We start from the raw sequence: 20,626 nt of genomic DNA, 5'->3' as shown, positions 1-20,626 counted from the left end.
TTTATCACAGGCATATAAAAGCTTTAACTACATTTTATACCAAACCAAGAGAAGAAAGAATACAATTTTTTTTCCAATTAATGCTGAATTTTACTTAGGGAAGGTGTTTTGATCACTTCTCCCATTGAGCATTTGTAAAATATTTTATTAGTATATTTTCTTATTCTCTTAGATTATATGTGTATGGACACCCACCCATGTGTGTATGTGTGGTTTTGGTACAATTTTTTGTAGATCTTATACATGCTTCTTGCAATGGCACATGCCTGTAATGCCAGCGACTTGGGAGGCTGAGACAAGAGGATCACAAGTTCAAGAGCAGCATCAGCAAATCAGCAAGGCACTAAGCAACTTAGCAAGACCCTGTCTCAAAATAAAAACTAAAAAGGGCTGGGGATGTGGCTCAGTGGTAAAGTACCCCTGGGTTCAATTCCTAGTACCCCAACTCCCTTAAAAAATTTATACATGCTTTTTTAGGAGATAAAAAAAAAAGGACAAAAAAAAGGTCAACCTGAAAATGTCAGACCAGGAAAAAGACTACTCCTTATATAACTTTATTCCTGTGTTCACTGCAAGCTTATTGTGTGTCTACAGCACTGTGTCTACAGCAGTGCTTGTGTTCTGAATTCTGTGTGGGTAAAGCCTCTAAGTCAAGGCTTGCCCCTATTGCCTCTGATGGTTGGCTAAGCAACTGAAGAATTAGAGATTTAAAATCCTTTAATAAAAAGTAAATTACTGATCTAGAGCAGTGGGTCTCAAAGTATGGTCTAGGGACTCCTTGGGGTTGCCAAGACACCTCACAGGGTCCATGATGTCAAAATATTATTATAATAATCTTTGTCTTCTTTCAAGCCCATTCTTTCATGAGTGTGCAGTGGAACTTTCCAGAGGCTACATGATATGTGCAGTCTAAATGTAAAAGCATGACGTGTGAGAGTAATTCACTTGTCTTCAGCCATATATTATAAAGATTTTCAAAAAATGTAAGAAAAAAGCCAATTATTGCTATCATGATATTTCATCTCAATTTCAACACACATTTTCAAAAAATAAGACTCTTTTCCACAAAGACATGTATTAGCTATTGCTGTGGAATGAATTACCTCAAAACCTAGCAGCAGGAAGTAAAGAGGCTTATCTCACTGTTTCTGTGTCAAGAATCCAGGAGAGGCTAGCAGCCATCTCAAGGCTCAGCAGAGGCTGAGGGATCTGCTGCTAAGGACACTTATGCCACTGACAGGTCTTGGTTTGGGGATGAGTGTGGAAACTGTTGGACAGAAGACCTTGGGTTCCCACACCATAGGGCTGCTCATAATATGGCAGCTCCTTCCTTTGGTCCAATAGAGAAAAACATACCCAAGGCGGAAGTCATAGATTCTTTATACCCTAATCTCATAAGTGCCATCCCTTCACGCCAGCTATATCATATTCATGTGACTTGTGTGCCAGGTGCAGCCCAAACTCAAAGGGAGAGAATTATGCAAAGTTGTGGCTGCCAGGGGCAGAGGTCACAGGTTCATCTCAGAAGCTGCCTACCACACCACAAATCACCACACCTAATAAAATCAACACTAGTTTCCTAGTATCATCTAAGAGCCAGTCACATAAAACAGTTCCCACGTGTTCCCCCAAATGCCTCTTACACATGTTTGTTCAGACCAGGTTCCAATCAAGGGCTACAAGTTATATTTGACTATTCAATCTCTGAAGTGTCATCTGATAAAGAATATCCCTCCTCCTTGTTCTAATTTTCTTTCATGATACTGACTTGTTGAAGAGACAAGGCCAGATGGCACTGAGAGAGAGAGTGCCAAGCCATTCTGAGGGCCACAAGAGTTTGGAAGGGCTGCTTTGGATATAGGAGAAGCAGCCTGAATGCTAAGGGCAGAAGCCTGGGGGAAAATGGCCTATAAAGTGAACAGGACCAGCTGCTATATTGCCTGAGCCTAAGGTGCAGCAGCCTTTTCTCACTAAAGGCCAACATTATCGCAGGAGGGCTTTTCTAATCCTCACAGGAGACTATTTTTATGGGGCAAGGAAGGAAGAGCCAGACAGTGAGTGACCTTGCAGCAAGGAGATGCAGGGGAGAGGCACACTGTGGTCCCAGGCCTGAGGGATAAGGAAATATTTTCTGGCCCTTTTAAATTCATCATCCCCTCGCCCTATAGTAAACACATCCCACACCTTGCAACACTTCTGTCATCACTGCTGCTTGTCTCCAGGGAGTTTCCCAACTTGCAGATCCTCTTACCACCTTCCAGTCTTCTCCAAATGCCAAGGAATCAGGATGACCAAGAACAGTGGTCCTATTTTATAGATTTGGCAACTGCTCTGAGAGATTCAATAATACAGACACAGACATCCTTTAGACACAGGCTCTGTACTAAAGCCTAAAGCATGTGACCATCACCACACTGAGGAACTCTCCAGGTTGCCGGTTCTATGGGCAGTTTGTGTTTGCCTCTTCCTATCTCTATGGACATCACTACCATCCTGTCCTCACCACATCTGACACCAGCACAATATGTCATCTCTTCTCATTTCATCCTCAGGACACTTCTGAGTGCAGACTGTTACTGCCAATCTTGCAGACGAAGATGTGGCCTCTCAGCTGCTGGGTCTACCCCAGATTGAGATTTAACCTGCATGGGGATGCATGCAGGGTCACAGTTTCAGCACACCTTGTCTAGAGGTTTTTTTTTTCCTCCAACACTCTCCTTTTCTAATAGGCTGGACCTCCAACTACAAATGGCATACCAATAGCCTCCTCCTCCTCTTTTGACTGTTTCTGGAAACCCTCAGTACAAAAACGTCTTCACTTCACACTGCATTTTCAATATGTTTAATATTATGAAAGGGAATCAGATTTTTGACAGAGGATTCCACATTGAACAAATCATAGAAAAATAAATTCTGATTTATTGTAGCCAAAAAACATTTAAAGATTACCTAGAGACTGGTGGTGTGGTTCAGTGGCAAAACACTTGCCTAGCACATGTGAGGCCCTAAGTTCACTCTCCAGCATCACAAAACAAACAAACAAAAAATCATCTAAATCAGAGGTTCTTAACCTGGGGGCAATGGAGTCCTCAGGTGGCATGTAGCAATGTCTGGTGACATTTTGGGTTGTCACAACTGACAGGAGGGAATTGATACTGGCATCTAGTGGGTGGGGAACACAGATGCTGCTTAACATCCTACAATGCACAGGAAAGTCCCCATGACAGAGTTATCAGCCCCAGCCCCAAATGCCAACTGTGCTAAGGTTGAGAAAACCTAATCCCAATTCCTTTGTTACTCTCAAGATGAGAAAACAGGCATGAACACACCAGGTGACTTGTTCAAGGTTACATAGTCAAAAAGCCAGAAGTGGAGTCCAGATCTCTATTAAATCTACTTGCATCACCTGCTTTGTTCTGCTGGGGAGAAGCCATGGTGGGGACCTGAGGAAACTTCATTGTTTTTTTTTTCTTCTTTTTCCTTTTAATTATGCTGTGGATTAAATCCAGGGTTTTGCACAGGCTCCACACATGCTCCACCACTGAGCTACACCCTCCACCGACCTTTATTCTTATAGCCAACTGAACCAAAGAAAAAAAAAGTGCAATAAACAAATTACTGAATTACTGCAGTAACACAAACTCTAAAAGAACTCAAACTTCTTCAATTATCAATGAAAATAGCACTGTTTTAGCAGTCCCCCAAAGTTGCCTATGGGGCAAATTATTCATGGTGTGAGTTCCAATACCATTTACTGATGCCTCAGCTTCCAGAGGGGTCTGGTTTTCAGGAAAGAATGGCACATTCTCCTCCTAAGGGAGCCCACGCATGTTCTGGCTACAGACCAGGAGAAAGGAATGTAAACAGGGTAGGGAAAAGTCCATTAAAATCCCCCCACAACGCTCATGCTGGAACTGAAGTCACCTGACCCACTGCATTTGTTGCTGAGTCATCAGGTCCCTGCCTTCAGCAAGCTGATTATTCAGCAAGGGGATTCAAAAGAATGCTGGAAATCCTTAGGGTTTGGTGTCATCTCCACCCTCACCCTCTGCTAAAGACCACTTTGTTCTTAGAGATGTAGCCATCTCTTACAGGCACTGGCATGCTACCTTTGGAAACTGCGTTTTATTTTATTCTATTTTACTGGATCTTGTTATTTTTAAATCTACTGAAAACACTGGAAGAAAAAACACATTTAAATACTGGAACACTGCAAAATGCAAAACAACTTAGCACATTTGGCCCTTAAATTGTTAACCAAGAAGCTGCCATTTCCCAGCAAGCTTTTGTTTTAAAAGACATGAGTCTAATTACTGAGAACATCCCCTTTAAAGAGAATTAATAAATGTGTCATTATTTAAGCACAATGACAGTGAAAAAATAGTTGATGGTTATCTTTTAAAAGCCCATCTCTTCCTTAGAATGCATATATTGTGGTCATTCCAGATTTTTTCCCCTCCTGAACATGAGGTCCTGTCTTTCTGTCTGGCCCCTACCCTTTTTTCTCAGTGTGGGCACGCCAAGACTCAAAGTCACGCGTGGACTTGCACCAGGCCACTCCCTGCCTGATGCATGCAGCAGCAGCTTGTAGCTGTGGGCAGCAGGCGCCACAGCGGGCAGAGGCCCCACTTTCTGTTTCTGGGGACGCTGCCAGGCTTTAGGCCAACCCGCTGGGACTCCGACTGCAGAGTCCGCACCACCGGGAGCCCCGGGGAGCGCGTCCGGGCGCCGAGCGCCCCTTACCTGCAGTGCCGCATCGCGCAGCGCGGCCGCCCACCTGGACAGCATCCTAGAGCATCCTTTCTTCAGCGCGACGGCTGTGAGCGCCGTGACGTCACCGGGAGGAGGGCTCCACGCTGCCACGTGACGCCTTAGAAGCTAGGAGGGGAGATCCGAAGAGGGAAAGACCTTGAACGCCTGGGGAAAGCAAGGAGCGGTGGCTTGAAAGCCTCGCTCTGACCACCCTCAGGGCATTCTGCTTTAAGTGTGCTGCTTCCCTAACCTTTAACGAGGAATTATGGAAAACAAACCACACAGAAGGAGACACCCAAATTATCACAGGCTCCAAACCTGTAAAAGGATTTCGAAATAACTAGCAATAGGAGATTATAGTGAAAGGAAATACAATTTAGTGTTTCATTTTAAAAACCGGCATTTATCAAATGCAGTAGGGAGATATTTTGTGCAAATCAAAATGATACTTAAGATATAATATGCATGAACATACTTTATGTAGAGGTTCAATAATTCAAATCATATATCAAGTATTACATCAAACACTATCAAAGCATTTCCTTAAGGAATATTATACTAAATGCAATTATGAATGATGCTTTAATTACTCTCAATAGCTGCATTCCAATATTAATTTGTATTTGCAAAGGGAAAATAGTGACACCACATATTAATACTATTTACTAAAATAATTGATTATTTAAAATAAAACAATATTGCATGAGCAGAATTATATCTGTTTATTTCCTTAAATCTTCTGGTAAGGCATTTAATTTCTCAGGTATGAAAAATTTAATTCACAATAGTGGATTATTTCACATTTTCTAATTTTTATCACATTCTGAAGTGATTCATTTTACAATTACAAAAAAATATGTACAATGTCAATATTTCCCATTCACAACTGAAACAGCCTTGCCTAGGAAGCTTTAAAAGATTCCAACTGTGATCATTTCATAAAGTTGAAATAGCATATTTCAAACTTAAGCAGTACACAATCTTTTCTTTCTCCAAACCACATAAACATTTTTGAAATGTAAAAGGACAAAAGCAGAAATTGTTATTTATATTCCAGTTTCATGTAAATTAATTTGCTTTCACTTGAGTTTAAATCATAATTTTAACATTCCCTTCTCCCACACCCCTGAGAGAAATGTGAAATAAATTGTTTTACAAGCAGGCTAGAGTTAAAGAGCTAAGTTAACTTGCTATTTATTCCAGCAGCTTTCGTGTCCTTCTATATTTAACCTCGGCCCCTTTCCCACTATTCGCTCCAGATTAACCAACTTTCTCTTCGGTCGTTCAATCTTTAATTTGGGAATAAATACAGCCCTTGCTTCTCGCAGCGATCTATATTATTTTCAAGACTAGATTTTTTTTTTAATCGACAAAGTGGCAGTGTGGCTTTCTCAGTCACTCCTCTCGTGTTTGTTTTTCTGAGTAACAAACAACTTACCTTTCGCTGTCAGATCCCTGAGATAGAAAGCTAAAATGCTACCCCGATCCGTCGCTCCTTTGGGTAGACGGTCTGATGCCAGCGGAAACTGACAAGTTCATTTTCCTGCCAGAGGCAAATGTCGCTTTCAGCCTCAGGCGCCCAGAGGGCCCGGGAGGCAGGCTGGGAGCATCACGTGCTCTACCCAACCACAGAGCCCAGCCCAGCCCAGCCGGCCTTGGTCACCTCTTGACTCCGCAGCTCCCTAGTGCCAGTGTCATTCGCCCCCCACCCTTGCTGCATTTGTATCCAAAGAGAATTTAGTCTTCCCATACAAGACGCGCCCCCGCCCCACGCCAGAGGCTGGGCTGCGTGAACGACTGGGACACCAATTCCCTGAATCCCTGGGGGATGGGGATATACAATATGCCCCCCTGAGGCCAGAAGAGGACCTCGAAACTGTATTTACAGCCTTGCTTTGTGTTCCACTTGGCTGAAATGACTAAATACAGGCACCTTCCTCATCCAGGGCGGTTGGGGTTTTTGTTTTTGCTTTCCCCAACAGGTTTGTTTCACCTTCTCTTTTTCCAGGTGATTGCTCAACTATTTAAAAAAAAAAAAAAAAAAAGTCACAACAAATAGTTTAGAAAAAGCCTAAACTAGGCCATGCAATTTTGAACAGAATGAAATAACTCTTCTAAAACCCCACCCTTGCCTATCAAATTGGAAAAGTTTAATACAACAAATAGGAACAAAAACAAACCTAACACCACCCTTGAAGAGGTAAATTGAACCATCTTTCTGGTAGGCCAGTTTAATAATTCCTTCCCAAAGCCTACAAGTATGCATAATTTGACCAATTATTCTGGGTCCCAGACAGCTTTTGACATCATTTGCTCCAGCAATTTATGGCCAAGAATTTGCCTTGTTTGGGAGCAGAGAGGAGACAGGTGGGAAAGAATCAACTAGGAAAAGTTTGCTGCAATTATTTATGATCTCAAAGCACTGGAAGCAAGTTAAATCTTCAAAAACAGAAAATATGTTAAATTCTAAGATTAGAATAGTGTTTGTTTCTTTATGTTGTTTTACCTTTGCAGTGCTAAGGATGGAACCCCGGGCCTTATGCAGCAAAGCATACAATCTCCTGAGTCACATACCCAGCCCCTAGAAGAGAATTTCTTTTTTTTTTTTTTTAAACATCAGAAATTTATTAGTTGTTCAAAACATTACATTGATCTTAACATATCATATATCATATATTTGTTTCAAATGGGGTATGAATTCTTATTATTCCCACGTGTACAGATTGCAGGATCACATTGATTATACAGCCATGTTTATACATACTGCCATACTAGTGTCTGTTGTATTCTGCTGCCCTTCCTATCCCCCCTCGCCTCCCTCTACCCCATCTACCGTAACTCATTTCTCTCTCTCTCTCTCTTATTTTTTTTCTCCCCTTCGCCTCACATCCTCTTATATGTATTTTTTGTATAACAGTGTGGGTCTCCTTCCATCTTCCGTGCAATTCCCCCTCTCTCTCCCATTCCCTCCCACCTCTTGTCCCTGTTTGATGGTAATCTTCTTCTCATGCTCTTCCTCCCTGCTCTGTTTTGAGTCGCCCCCTTTATATCAAAGAAGACATTGGACATTTGTTTTTTAGGGATTGGCTGATTTCACTTGGCATAATCTTCTCTAATGCCATTCATTTCCCTGCAAATGCCATGATTTTGTTATTTTTTAGTGCTGAGTAATATTCCATTGTGTATATATGCCACATTTTTTTATCCATTCATCTATTGAAGGGCATCTAGGTTGGTTCCACAGTCTAGCTATTGTGGATCATGCTGCTATGAACATTGATGACGCTGTATCCCTGTAGTATGCTCTTTTTAGGTCTTTTGGGAATAGTCTGAGAAGGGGAATAGCTGGGTCAAATGGTGGTTCCATTCCCAGCTTTCCAAGGAATCTCTATACTGATTTCCAAATTGGCTGCACCAATTTGCAGTCCCACCAACAATGTACAAGTGTACCCTTTTCCCCACATCCTCGCCAGCACTTGATGTTGTTTGACTTCATAATGGCTGCCTTTCTTACTGGGGTGAGATGGTACCTTAGAGTGGTTTTAATTTGCATTTCTCTGATTGCTAGAGATGGTGAGCATTTTTTCATGTATTTGTTGATTGATTATATATCCTCCTCTAAGAAGTGTCTGTTCAGGTCCTTGGCCCATTTGTTGATTGGGTTATTTGTTTTCTTATCATTTAATTTTTTGAGTTCTTTGTATACTCTGGAGATTAGGGCTCTATCTGAAGTGTGAGGGGTAAAAATTTGTTCCCAGGATGTAGGCTCCCTATTTACCTCTCTTATTATTTCTCTTGCTGAGAAAAAACTTTTTAGTTTGAGTAAGTCCCATTTGTTGATTCTTGATTTTAACTCTTGTGCTATAGGTGTCCTATTGAGGAATTTGGAGCCCGACCACACGAGGTGGAGATTAGAGCCAACTTTTTCTTCTATTAGATGCAGAGTTTCTGGTTTGATTCCTAGCTCCTTAATCCATTTTGAGTTGACTTTTGTGCATGGTGAGAGACAGGGATTCAATTTCATTTTGTTGCATATGGCTTTCCAGTTTTCCCAGCACCATTTGTTGAAGATGCTATCCTTTCTCCATTGCATGCTTTTAGCACCTTTGTCTAATATAAGGTAGTTGTAATTTTGTGGATTGGTCTCTGTGTCCTCTATTCTGTACCATTGGTCTACCTGCCTGTTTTGGTACCAGTACCATGCTGTTTTTGTTACTATTGCTCTGTAGTATAGTTTAAAATCTGGTATTGCTATACTGCCTGTTTTACTCTTCCTGCTTAGGATTGCTTTTGCTATTCTGGGTCTCCTATTTTTCCAGATGAATTTTATGATTGCTTTTTCTATTTCTGCAAGAAATGCCATTGGAATTTTGATTGGCATTGCATTAAACCTATAGAGTACTTTTGGTAATATCGCCATTTTAATGATGTTAGTAGAACAGCATTTCTTAATGGGGAGTGATGTTGCTCCCTTTCCTCTAGGGACATTTTCAGCTGCCACCCTCAGGAACTGCTGGTGTGTGTGTGTGGGGGGGGGGGGGCACAGTGCCTGGCTCCTGGCATCCAGTGAGTGGAGAGCAGGGACATTCTTAAACATGTTACTAAACATGCCCAGAACTGACTGCCCCATGATGGTGAATGATCCAGTCCAAACTATCAATAGGGCTGAGGCTGAGAAGGCCTGGTTTAAAATTGGTTATGAAGTATAATTTGATGCCCCAAATATTTCATTTCCCAGCCATTTTAAACGGTTCCCCATTGTATAATATGCTGGAAGCTCTGCTTCATCATAAATCCTTTTAATATAGTTTTATTGGCACTTGAGAAGGATAATTACCTGTCTGTACATACACTAGCTCTGGGCCTCAGAGGCAGGTGGGAAACTTTCCTATGTTTGTAATGCACCACATATGTTTAAAACAGACATTTTTCAACACCCCCCCCCCCGTATTCATACAGCAAATGTATAGTGTACAAAGCACCATTCATCTTCAGGATTATTTGATTATCTCAAGATTATGTTAACAGCAATACTGCAGGGTTGATGCTCTGTCCCCATTTTGCGGACAGGCTCAGAAACAGCCCTGACATCAGCCTCCTGCTCCCTGGCAGGAGCATGCTGTGGTTAAACTGGGTTCTACACTGGGTGCCTGGGTTTTTTCCTTGGGGGAAAAAGGTTCATCACCAACTCTCACCATTTTATACCCCAATCACTTGCTCATATCAATCCTCAAGCTGTTGGAGGGAGCTGAATTTACCGGTTTTTGAAAGTCCAGCATTTAGCACTGCCTTGGGGACCCAATGTTTGTTACACCAGAAACAAAATTATCCCAAAATGTTCTCAGCCAAATATTAGCTCCTTTAATGATGTACCACCTTGACTTGTGACATGACTGTTATAGAATATTACTGTATGCTATTTTGCCAGGCTTCTGTAAAACTTCATTTTTCTTTCTGCAAAATAGGGGAGAAGAGGAAGAATAATTGTATTCATCATTTGGGGGCATCATGAGGCTTAAGTAAACTATCTGGAAAGAGCAAGCTGTGCCTTGTTGGAACTTAAGATACAAGGAAAATTGTGTACCCCTATATACATTTATTGAAATAATCTCCCATACCTTGAACCAAGTGGAAAAAGTTAATAGACTGTAAAATCAAAACACACAAACTATATATAAAGCTCCATGTTGCCCAATTTATTTGCATGCCATTGTTAATTCATGTAAACCCACCCTTAAGGGACATGTGGGCCCTATAAGCCCAGGCTGGTTGGGAATGACTGTTATGTTTGTACAACAATGCATGGTTCTCAAACAACAACCTGTCTTTATTTTTAAATTTGATATTTTATGCCTCATGAATTTTTGTATCAATTTTGGATTTAAAAAATAGTATTTTATCTTGATTACTGATGTTTTTTTGGTGCCCTCTTAAATTTTGCACCCAAGACAAGTGCCTATCTTAACTCTTTCAAATTTCAGCTCTGAGTATCTGGTAAATTATTCTATAGGGAGCTGGGGATATAGCTCAGTCAGTAGAATGCTTGCCTCACACACACACAAGGTCCTGTGTTCAATCCCCAGCATCACACAAAAAAATATTATATAAATGGTGAGTCTATAAATCCTAGAGGTAAGGATCACTATTTCATCTGTCTTTGTGTCCTGAGCTTTTACACCTGAATACATTGTCCCAAAGAAATGAATGAATGAATTAATGAATTCCACATCTAGCTTGGTGCTGTGCATATGGCCAACATCATAAAAGATTTGCCTGCAGGGAGGTGGGTGTGTGGGGGGAAGCACTGGGCTCGTTGTTAAATGGTGGAGCGTTTGCCTGTCACATGTAAGGGCACTGGATGAGAGAGAGAGAGAGAGAAAGAAAGAAGGAAGGAAAGAAGGAAGGAAGGAAAGAAGGAAAGAGGTATTATGTCCATCTACAACTTAAAAAAAATTAAAGATGTGGGGAAGAAGTAAATGACATGGAATACAAAAATATGCAATCTAGCCTTCCCCAGGCATTCCAAGCTGCATTTATAGATCACAACAGACATCAGAAAGCTGTAAAGCTCACACTATACTACACTGACATCTGTCTAAAAGGATAGCCTTGATTGATGTGACAAACAAAACTTTTAAAATCCCTCTGTAGTTTGCAGTGGAGTTGTTGTCAAGGACATTGCCCATCTAGGAAGACTGAGAAAAGATCCTGTGTAGCTCTCAGGGCTGAGGGAAATCTTGCTTCTCCCAAGAAATAATTCAATTTTTCCTCTCTGGCAAGAAACCTGTGCCTCACAGCATCTCCTTTCTTTCTTAGGGTGCCAGAAACTCAGATTGCACTAGGGCAACTCAGTAGGACTGCCTTTTCAAATTGTCATGTGCACAGTGGTGTGCAGGTCAACGTCAAGCAACCCAGTTATCCAAGGGGAGAGCAGACAGAGCCTTGATTTATAACATTTGCTGTGTTCCCATGGTATAAATTCTCCCACCATAGCTGGCTTCACGACACTGAATGGAGAGTTGGAAAGTGAGGCATGATGATATTCATTATATAGCCTCCTCACTGTACATGGGCCATAGATGTAATTTGTTTTGTTGCACCTAGATAAGGAACTGCTTTTGTCATTCTTGGCCTGGCCTTCAAAAAGAGTTGTTAATTTGTGCCAAGGCTTTGGATTGGAAATATGATTTTTCTCAAATTACACTCTCCTAATAGGATAGCCACCAGCTACAGTTGCTACTTATGTTGAAATTAATTTAAAGTTCAAATTCAGTTCCCCGGTCATGCTAGACACCTGTCAAGTGTTAAGAGCCACATGTGGCTAGTGCTTATAATATTTTGGTGCAAATAGAGAATAATTCCATCATCCCAGATAATTCTATTAGACAGTACTGCAAAATCATCTCTGTTAAACTAATTCCATTGCAGTAAAACAATTTGTGTTTATTACCCTTGGGATTCTGCCTATAATTGCAGGGTAGAAAAAGCAGTGTAGCCAGAGTGGCTATTGGTGGGAATGATGAAATAGCATGGATTCCACAAGACTGTGTGCCTCCAGCAAAAGGTCTCAGGCAAGATGCTTCTAAATGCCACAAAATAGGGAGCCTCTGCCTTCGGACTTCTTCAGGAGCCTACAAATCCTGTCTTAAGAGGGAAAGGGACTATCTGGTCATTTGTTCCAAAGCAAAAATTGAGATGCATGCAAGAGAGCATACATACTAGAATACAAACACAAATACTTCAGAGGTGGATATTTCTGAGGTAGGTTGGACAGTGAACTCCAAAGATGTTCACCCCTCATCACAGACCTGTGAATATGTTGCTTTTTATGACAAAAGGCAACTGTGATTAAATTAGAAATCCTGAGATGATGAGGTTGCCCTGGATTATCCAAATGGGTTCACTATCATCATAGGGGTCCTTATAAGAAGGAGGCAGGAGGGTCAGTTCGAGAAGGAAGTGTGACAATGTGAAAAGTGATCAGAAAGATGGAATTGAAAATGCTACATTGCTGGCCTTGAAGATGGAGGATGGGGTCATAAATGTACAAACATAAGCAGCCTCTAGACGCTAGAAGGGCAAGCGAATAGATCTCCTTGAGAGCCTGCAGAAGGAACACAGCCCTGTCTACACGTGGATGTTCACCCAGTATGACACATTTTAAACTCTGACCTCTAGAAACAAATATAAAAGGATAACTATATGTATTTTAAGCCATTAAGTTTGTTATCATTTGTCACAACAGTGTTAAAACAAAGCCCTTGAGACCAGGGGATCTCTGAAATAAAAGGGTTTATCAAGATTATAGAAGAGAGCCAAAAAGAATGAACCAGGTCTTGGGACAAATTCCCACAACTGCCAGCAGCAGGGCCAAGCAAAAGTTGGAAAATATCCCCCAGATCAGATATAAGAGTATTTTTATATAATAACAATATTAATAAATGTAAATTGCTAAACTAAACCATCTGCTAAAAGAAAACATTTTGAGAATATCTAAAAAAGCACAATATAATATTAATCTGTTGGAGAAAAAGGTGTAACTAAAACAAAAGTACCAAATATAGATGACTTACAAAGATTCACAAGGAAAAAAATTAAATCAAAAGCAGCTATTATCACACTCTTGATATCTGGGATGGGATTGAGACCAAAAAGCATGGAGAGGGATGAAGAGGGATGCTTCACAATGCTCTAGGCTAAAATGTGTAACAAATACTTAAGATTCATTAATGCTTTTGCATCTAATTACACAGCAACAGCTTTCAAAAGCAGGAGCTACTGGAGATACGAGGGAAAATAGAAACACTAACACATCGGTCGATGCACCTGGGATGGCTCAAGTAGACAAGACCTGAGCAAGATGTAGAACACCCAGTCAACATGACCACTAATCAGCAAAGTAGAGCTTGGAGATGTACAGTTAGGTATGCAGGGAGGGCTGAAATTCATGTGTGCTCTGCTCCCCAAATTCATGTCCACTCAAAACCTCAAAATATGACCTTATTTGGAAATAACATCTTTGCAAATATAATTAATTATCTTCAAGATGAAACTTGGGGTGGGCTGTAAATCCAATGATCGGTTATCTATTCATAAGAGAACAGAGAGTAAGATTTGGAGAGAGAAAGAGAGAGACAGACATGGGAAGAAGTCACATGATCACAGAAGCAAAGATGGGAGTGATGTGGCCATAGGCCAAGGAATTTCTGGAGCCATTGGGAGCTGCAAGAGGCATGAGGGATCCTACCCTAGAGCCATTTGGGGGGAAATGGCTGTGCCTACACCTTGATTTCAGACTGCAGGCCTCCATAACTGTGAGAGAATACATTCCTGTTGTTTTAAGTCACCAATATTGTGATAATTTTCAATGGCAGGCCTGGAAAATAATCCTTTATGTATATATGTACAGATCTATGTATAAATCAATCAATCTCTGAGCCCTAATTATACAGAATGCACTTTCTTGTCACAGAAAATAGACACAAAATCTGACTATATCATAGGCCACAAAGAAAAATTCAGTAGATTCCAAAGAATAAAAATAATGAATAGGATTGTCTGACTAGATGGCAGTAACTAGACATTAACAAAAATTTGTATGGATCTTTACATCTGGAAAAACATTTTAAAGACATGGCAATAAACATCTCTTGGCTTGAAGAATTAGTCTGAAGTTAAATAGAATTTCTTAGGAATAATGATAATGAAAACTCAACATATCAGTTGACAGAGAAAAATTTGCCATACTAAATTGGTTTCATGATGTAAATTTTCCTTTTTGTGGTAATGGGGATTGAACTCAGGGCTTCATATATGGTAGGCAAGTACTCTAAAACTCAGCTTCAACCCTAGCACTAATGATATAGATTTTAAAGTAAAAAATAAACACATTCAACTCAAACAACTACAAAAAGGCAACTATATAAGACACAAGAAAACAAAGAAGGATTAACAAAAATAAAAGCAGTATTTTGTGAGTCATAAAAAGAAAAACTATAGGAAAAAAAAACCAAAAGCTGGTTCTCTTCGAAAAACAGGAAGAAAAGTTTTTTTTTAATTCAATAACTAACCTAATCAAGTAAAAACAAGAAGAAAATACAGTACAGAAAGTGGAAATAAGAAGAGGAAAAGCAGCAGCAAGAGGAAGAAAATTATAAAAAAAAAAAAAGGCTGGGTGCAGTGGCACATGCCTGTAACTCCAGCAGCTTAGGAGGCTGAGGCAAGAGGATTACAAATTAAAGGCCAGCCTCAGCAACTTATCAAGATCCTGTCTCAAAGTAAATAATTAAAGGAATGGGGATATAACTCAGTGATAGTGTGCCCCAATTTCAATACCCAGCACAAAAATAAACAAAATTAAATTTTAAAAAGATTGCTCTCTACAGCTCTTTACAGATAAATTGGAAAACATAGGTAAAATAACTTCTTTAAAGAAGTTTGGGACAAGTTTTAAAAGACCAATGTCTACAAAAGAAATAGAGAAAGTGATTTAAAGAGCACCCTTGAAAACATTAAAATAATAAGCACAGAGCAGGCCCAGACGGCTTCTTAGTAGAATTCTCTCAAAGTTATCCACTGAGTCCAGAGAAAAAAATAAAAACTTTCACGTTGTTTTATGGAGTATGAAATTGATTCTCTACCTGGCAAAGATTTCACTAAAAATTTATTATAGTATATAAATGCAGAAATCATAAACACTGGCAAACCAACTACAAATCAATCATATGTTCCTCTCAGTAGATATAGAAGACAATTTTGAAAGTCAGTAACATTCATGTTAAAAACACTCAAGAAAATACAAATTGATAGATGTTTCCTTTATAAGTGTGTGTGTGCATGATTCACCCCCTAAAGTCAATAAGGTTTGTGCCCTCCAAAAGTTATATTGGAATTTGTTACTGTGGCAGTGTTGGGAGGTAGGCTTTAGAAAGTAATTAGGTTGTAAAGAGGGATTAGTGCATCTCTAAAGGGACAAGTCAGGGCAAGCTATTATAAAGTGAGGTTGTCCCTCATTTTTCTCTTCTGCACCCCTCTGCTTGTTCAATTTTCTGCCATGTTGTGGCACAGCACAAGGCCCTCACCAGAAGTCAAGCAGATGCTTTCACCATGTTCTTGGACTTTCTGGCCTCCAAGACCATGAGCTAAATAAATCTCTATTCTTTATAAATTATCAAGTGACAGGTATTTTCTTATAGCAACAGAAAACAGACTGAGACATAGCTTTCTCACTGAAGTCTGGAAAAAAAAGAAAAATAGCCTTTTGTGTGTGTGTGTGTGTGTATATATATATATATATATATATATATATATATATATATATATATATATATTGTTTTTTGTAAAAATACAGAAAACAAAATAGGGAAGAACCTATCAAGAAATATCTGAAATGTGTATGAGTAAAACTGGAAAGCATTCCTGAAAGACACAAAAGTAGTCTTAAACAAATGGAAATACACAACACATTCTTGGATAAGAGGATTCAACATCATAAAGGTGTCAATCCTCCCAAATTTTTAAGTTTAATGCAATTCCAGTAAAGACTTCTTTATTTTTTTCCCTGGAGCTAGACAAGTTGATTATAAAATTCATTTGGAAGAACAAATGAACAAGAATAGCCAAGACAGCACTGAAAAAGAAAGGAAGAAAGACTAGTGCTGACAGATGCTGAAAGCTACCTACAAGCCTCTGTAATGAAAGCAGACTCTCTCATATGAACATAGATTCAGACTGTTCTGTTTTCTCACTTCTGCAAGGCAAGGACTCACAAATGTGACATTCTATTAGTAAGGCTGCAGGGACACTATCTTATACATTACTGGTGAGAACACAAGTGGCACACCCGGTAGAAGGGAGAGGCAGTCAGACCTAGCAAAATTCCATATGCATTTACCCTTTGGTCCTGAGATCCCATGTCTAGTGATCTACTCCACAGAAATAAAGGCAAAAATGTGAAAAGATGTCTGCAGAAGATGAACATATTATTTTTAATAGCATAAACTAGAACCAATCAGAAGACGGCTGAATAAACTGTCATACAGCCAATAATGCAGTGTGCAAGGGAAAAAGGAAATGAAGAATACCTACCTATACCACTTTGGAGGGTGTGGGAATAGGAGAAATGTATTCTGCATGTACAATGGATGTGAATTTGGGTGCAGGGACAAGGTAGTTCTTAATGGGTTGAGTGGTGGCCCTTTTAGTAACCCAAAAGATATGATAACCTGAAATTTGGGGTGTGACCTTATTTGAAAAGTATTTGCAGTGGTAATTAAATTAAAATCTCAAGATGAGCTTATCCTGGATTAACCAGGTGGGAGCTAAATCCAAAGACAGGTCTTATAAGAGAGAGGAGAAGATGGAGAGGAACACAGAAGAGTGGGTGATACAAAGATGGGGGCAGATATTAGAGGGAAATTATTATAGTAGCCAATACAGATTCTGGTGGCCTTTAGAATGGATGCAAATATATATATATATATATATATATATATATATATATATATATATATACACACACACATACATATACATATATACCCATATGCATATATATACATATATATGTATATATGCATATATATATATATATCATATAGTGTATATTTGTGATACAAGTTAGACAAGTACTCTGACCCTGTACTGCACCACACCTGGCCCCCCAAGATATATTTTTAAATGAAAAAGCAGGTGGAAAAAAGTGTGTTTATTGTGCTATCATTTATCCAAGAAAGGAGAAAAACACGAATACATATGTGTGTATGGACACTCACATGTATATATGTGTACATATCTGCATACATGCACATATGTACGTATATTTGTATATATGCACATATATGCTTATATGTCTGTTTATATTAAATAACAATGCCCAGAGGCTGAGATTGTGGCTCAGAGGGAGAGCATTTGCCTCGCATTCTGAGGCACTGGGTTCAATCCTCAGCACCACATAAAAAATAAAGATATTGTGTCCACCTATAACTAAAAAAATAAACATTAAAAAAACAATGCCTGGGAAAACAATATTTCTTAAATGGTTTACTGTCAAGGTGAGTTAAAGAACAAGGTAGAATGGCAAGAATAAACACTAGACTCATTTGAATATACCTTCTTTTGTATATTTATCCTTGGAACCATGTCAATATTTTATATAGTTATAAGATAAAATTTAAAAGACCAAATCATAAAAATCCCAAAAAGGCCAAACAGGAAATATTCCAAGTTGTTTTATATCATATTATTTTTTTTATACTGGGGATTGAACACAAGATTCTACCACTGAGCTATACACCTAGTCCCCATCACAGTAATTTGGCTATATATTCCTTAAGTACTAAAAGAGTTGCAAGAAAAATTTCAGTTTCCAGTAATTCTATTATTGTTGGCACTGTTGGTAATGTTATTCTGAAACTGTTGTATATGTATGTGATATGGGAGAAAGCAAATGGGTTATGCTGTGATGTTCTATTTCTACCATCCTTTTTTTATCCTTAGAAAATATTGTGTATCCATTAAAAATGGCCACTCGAGCAGTAACAAGGACATCTAGCAACAAGAAACTGAGTCACCCTGAGAAAACGACCAGTTCCAGGTCACAAACTTCTGGTCATACAGGATGATAAGGAATCCATCTCAGATCCTTGGGGGTCATAACAAAAAGACCCAGGAATCAACAAGGAGAGATTCTACCAGCCAAACACAGGAGAATTTGATCACCAATATGGACAACCACAGTGAATTAAAATACCACAAACATGTTTAAATCAACATGCTAATAATGATACCAAAAAAAAAAAAATCTCAAAACTAAAAGCAAATTGGCCACCACTATGCATTGGTAGCAAACAAAATCATTATTTTTGAAAACTGGTAAGAATTGAGAATTTATCTTATGGGGGCTGGGGTTGTGGCTCAGTGGTAGAGCGCTCACCTAGCATGTGTGAGGCGCTGGGTTCGATCTTCATCACCACATAAAAATAAAGAAATAAAATAAAGGTATTGTGCCCAACTACAAATAAAAATATATATATACATAAAAAAGAATTTATCTTGCTTTCCCAAAACAGTACCACAGGGTAACTAAATAGATGAGTAGGTTTCTTTTTATTAAGGTATTTCAACTAATAAGTAGGAAAAGTGATAGGATTAGAATATCACCATTTTACAATCCTTAAGGAACCAAGGGGTTTAGGTATTACCAATAGTTGTTAACATTACAAAGAGACTACAGGGCAGATGAGAATGAAGAAGTCTTTCCACCTATCCCTCCCCAAAAAGGAAGAAAAATAAACTGCAATGTGATCAAACTTTTAGATCCAACTACCAATTTGTAAGTAATGAAATTCTGAGGAACATGTTCAACTATACCACAGGAATATCATCAATAAGTCCGGAAAGTGGTACATATGACCTATGTCTAACAAAATATGTGTATGTTCAATCCTGTACACTGAGAAACAGACCTAACTATTAAGACACCACTTTGCAACTACCAGGATTGCTATAATCAAAGTGACACAACAAGTGTTGGCCAGCATGTGAAGAAACCAGAACCCAGTACACTACTAATGGGAATGTAAACTGGGGCTGTGACTTTGGGAAACAGTCTGGCAGTTCCTCAAAAGTTTAAATATGAAGTTACCATATGACCATATGACCCAGCAATTCCACTCATAGGTATAGACCTAAGAGAAATGAAAACATAAGTTTGAACATGAAAGATCACACAAAAGTTTGAACATGAAAGATCATAGCAGCATTATTTACATTGGCCAAAGAGTGGGAGCAACCTAAAGTGTCCATCAATTGATGAATGGATGAATAAAATATGACCTATCCCTATAATGGGGGATTACTCAGCCATAAAAAAATGATATACATGCTACAGTGTGGATGGACCTCTAAAGCATTATGCTGAGTGAAAGAAGTATGACACAAATGGCTATATATTGTATGATTCCCTCAGTATGAAATGCCCTGCATAGGCAAATCTGGAGAGAAGACAAGTAGACTGGTGGTTGGGCTAGCGGAGGAATGGGGAGTGACAGCTAATAGGTATGAATGTTCATATTTTGAGAAGACAAAAATGTTCCAAAATTAATTGTGGTGATATTTGCACAATTCTCAATATATTAAAGATTGAACTACATGCTTTAAGTGGGTAAATTGTATGGTACATGAATTAGATCTCAAGAAAGCTATGACAAAAATAAAAACCCAAAGCAGACAAAAAAAAATCCTAATAAGTAGATTATACTTGGATTCTGTTCAAGGAATGAAAAGAATGATACAAGACAAATGGGAAAGTGAACCTTGGATATTTAATAACATTAAGGAACTAGTAAATTTTAAGACATAAGGGTGTTGTACATGTTTTATCTCTATTGGCAATATATACTCAAATATTTATCGATGAAATGATAAGGTGTATGGAATTTGCTTCAAGTCACAAGAAGGAGAAGTGAGTAGAAGTGTAAAAAAAAACGATTGACTATGATTGACCTGTGCTGAAGCAGGTGGGGGCTGCATGTACATTCATTTTACTATTCTCTGATTTTATAACTCTATTTTCATATTTTAAAATGTGCATGTTTTGTTCTTATTTTTATGGCAGTGGGATGAAACTCTCAGGGCCTCATGTATGCTAAGCATGCACTCTTTATTAAGCTTCATTCATAGCACCCGTTTTTTATATATTTTTCAAAGCCAGGCATGGTGACACATGCCTATAAACCAGCTACTCAGGAGGCTGAGACAGACAGATCACAAGTTTGAGACCAGCCTCAACAACTTAGTGAGGCTCTAAGCAACATAGTGGGACCCTGTCTCAAAAAAAAAGTTTCCATAATTAAAAAAACACACACATTTCCAC

General features: G+C 39.0%; 1 protein-coding gene across 1 annotated transcript in view; it reads right to left on the bottom strand.

The window, feature by feature from the left end:
- Positions 1–6,326, bottom strand: part of Clcn4 (chloride voltage-gated channel 4) — a 70,287-nt gene extending 63,961 nt beyond the window's left edge. Inside the window, exons 1-2 of the mRNA XM_071606183.1 lie at positions 6,191–6,326; positions 4,744–4,878 (exon numbers count right to left, since the gene is read on the bottom strand). The gene's annotated coding sequence lies outside the window, so the exon portion shown is untranslated. The remainder of the gene's footprint in view (positions 1–4,743; positions 4,879–6,190) is intronic.
- Positions 6,327–20,626: the final 14,300 nt, after the last annotated feature.

Source organism: Marmota flaviventris, chromosome X, assembly GCF_047511675.1.
Source record: "Marmota flaviventris isolate mMarFla1 chromosome X, mMarFla1.hap1, whole genome shotgun sequence".
Classification (NCBI taxonomy): Eukaryota; Metazoa; Chordata; class Mammalia; order Rodentia; family Sciuridae; genus Marmota; species Marmota flaviventris.
Note: the sequence above shows the minus strand (reverse complement) of the source record. Positions and strands in the feature narration are given on the sequence as shown.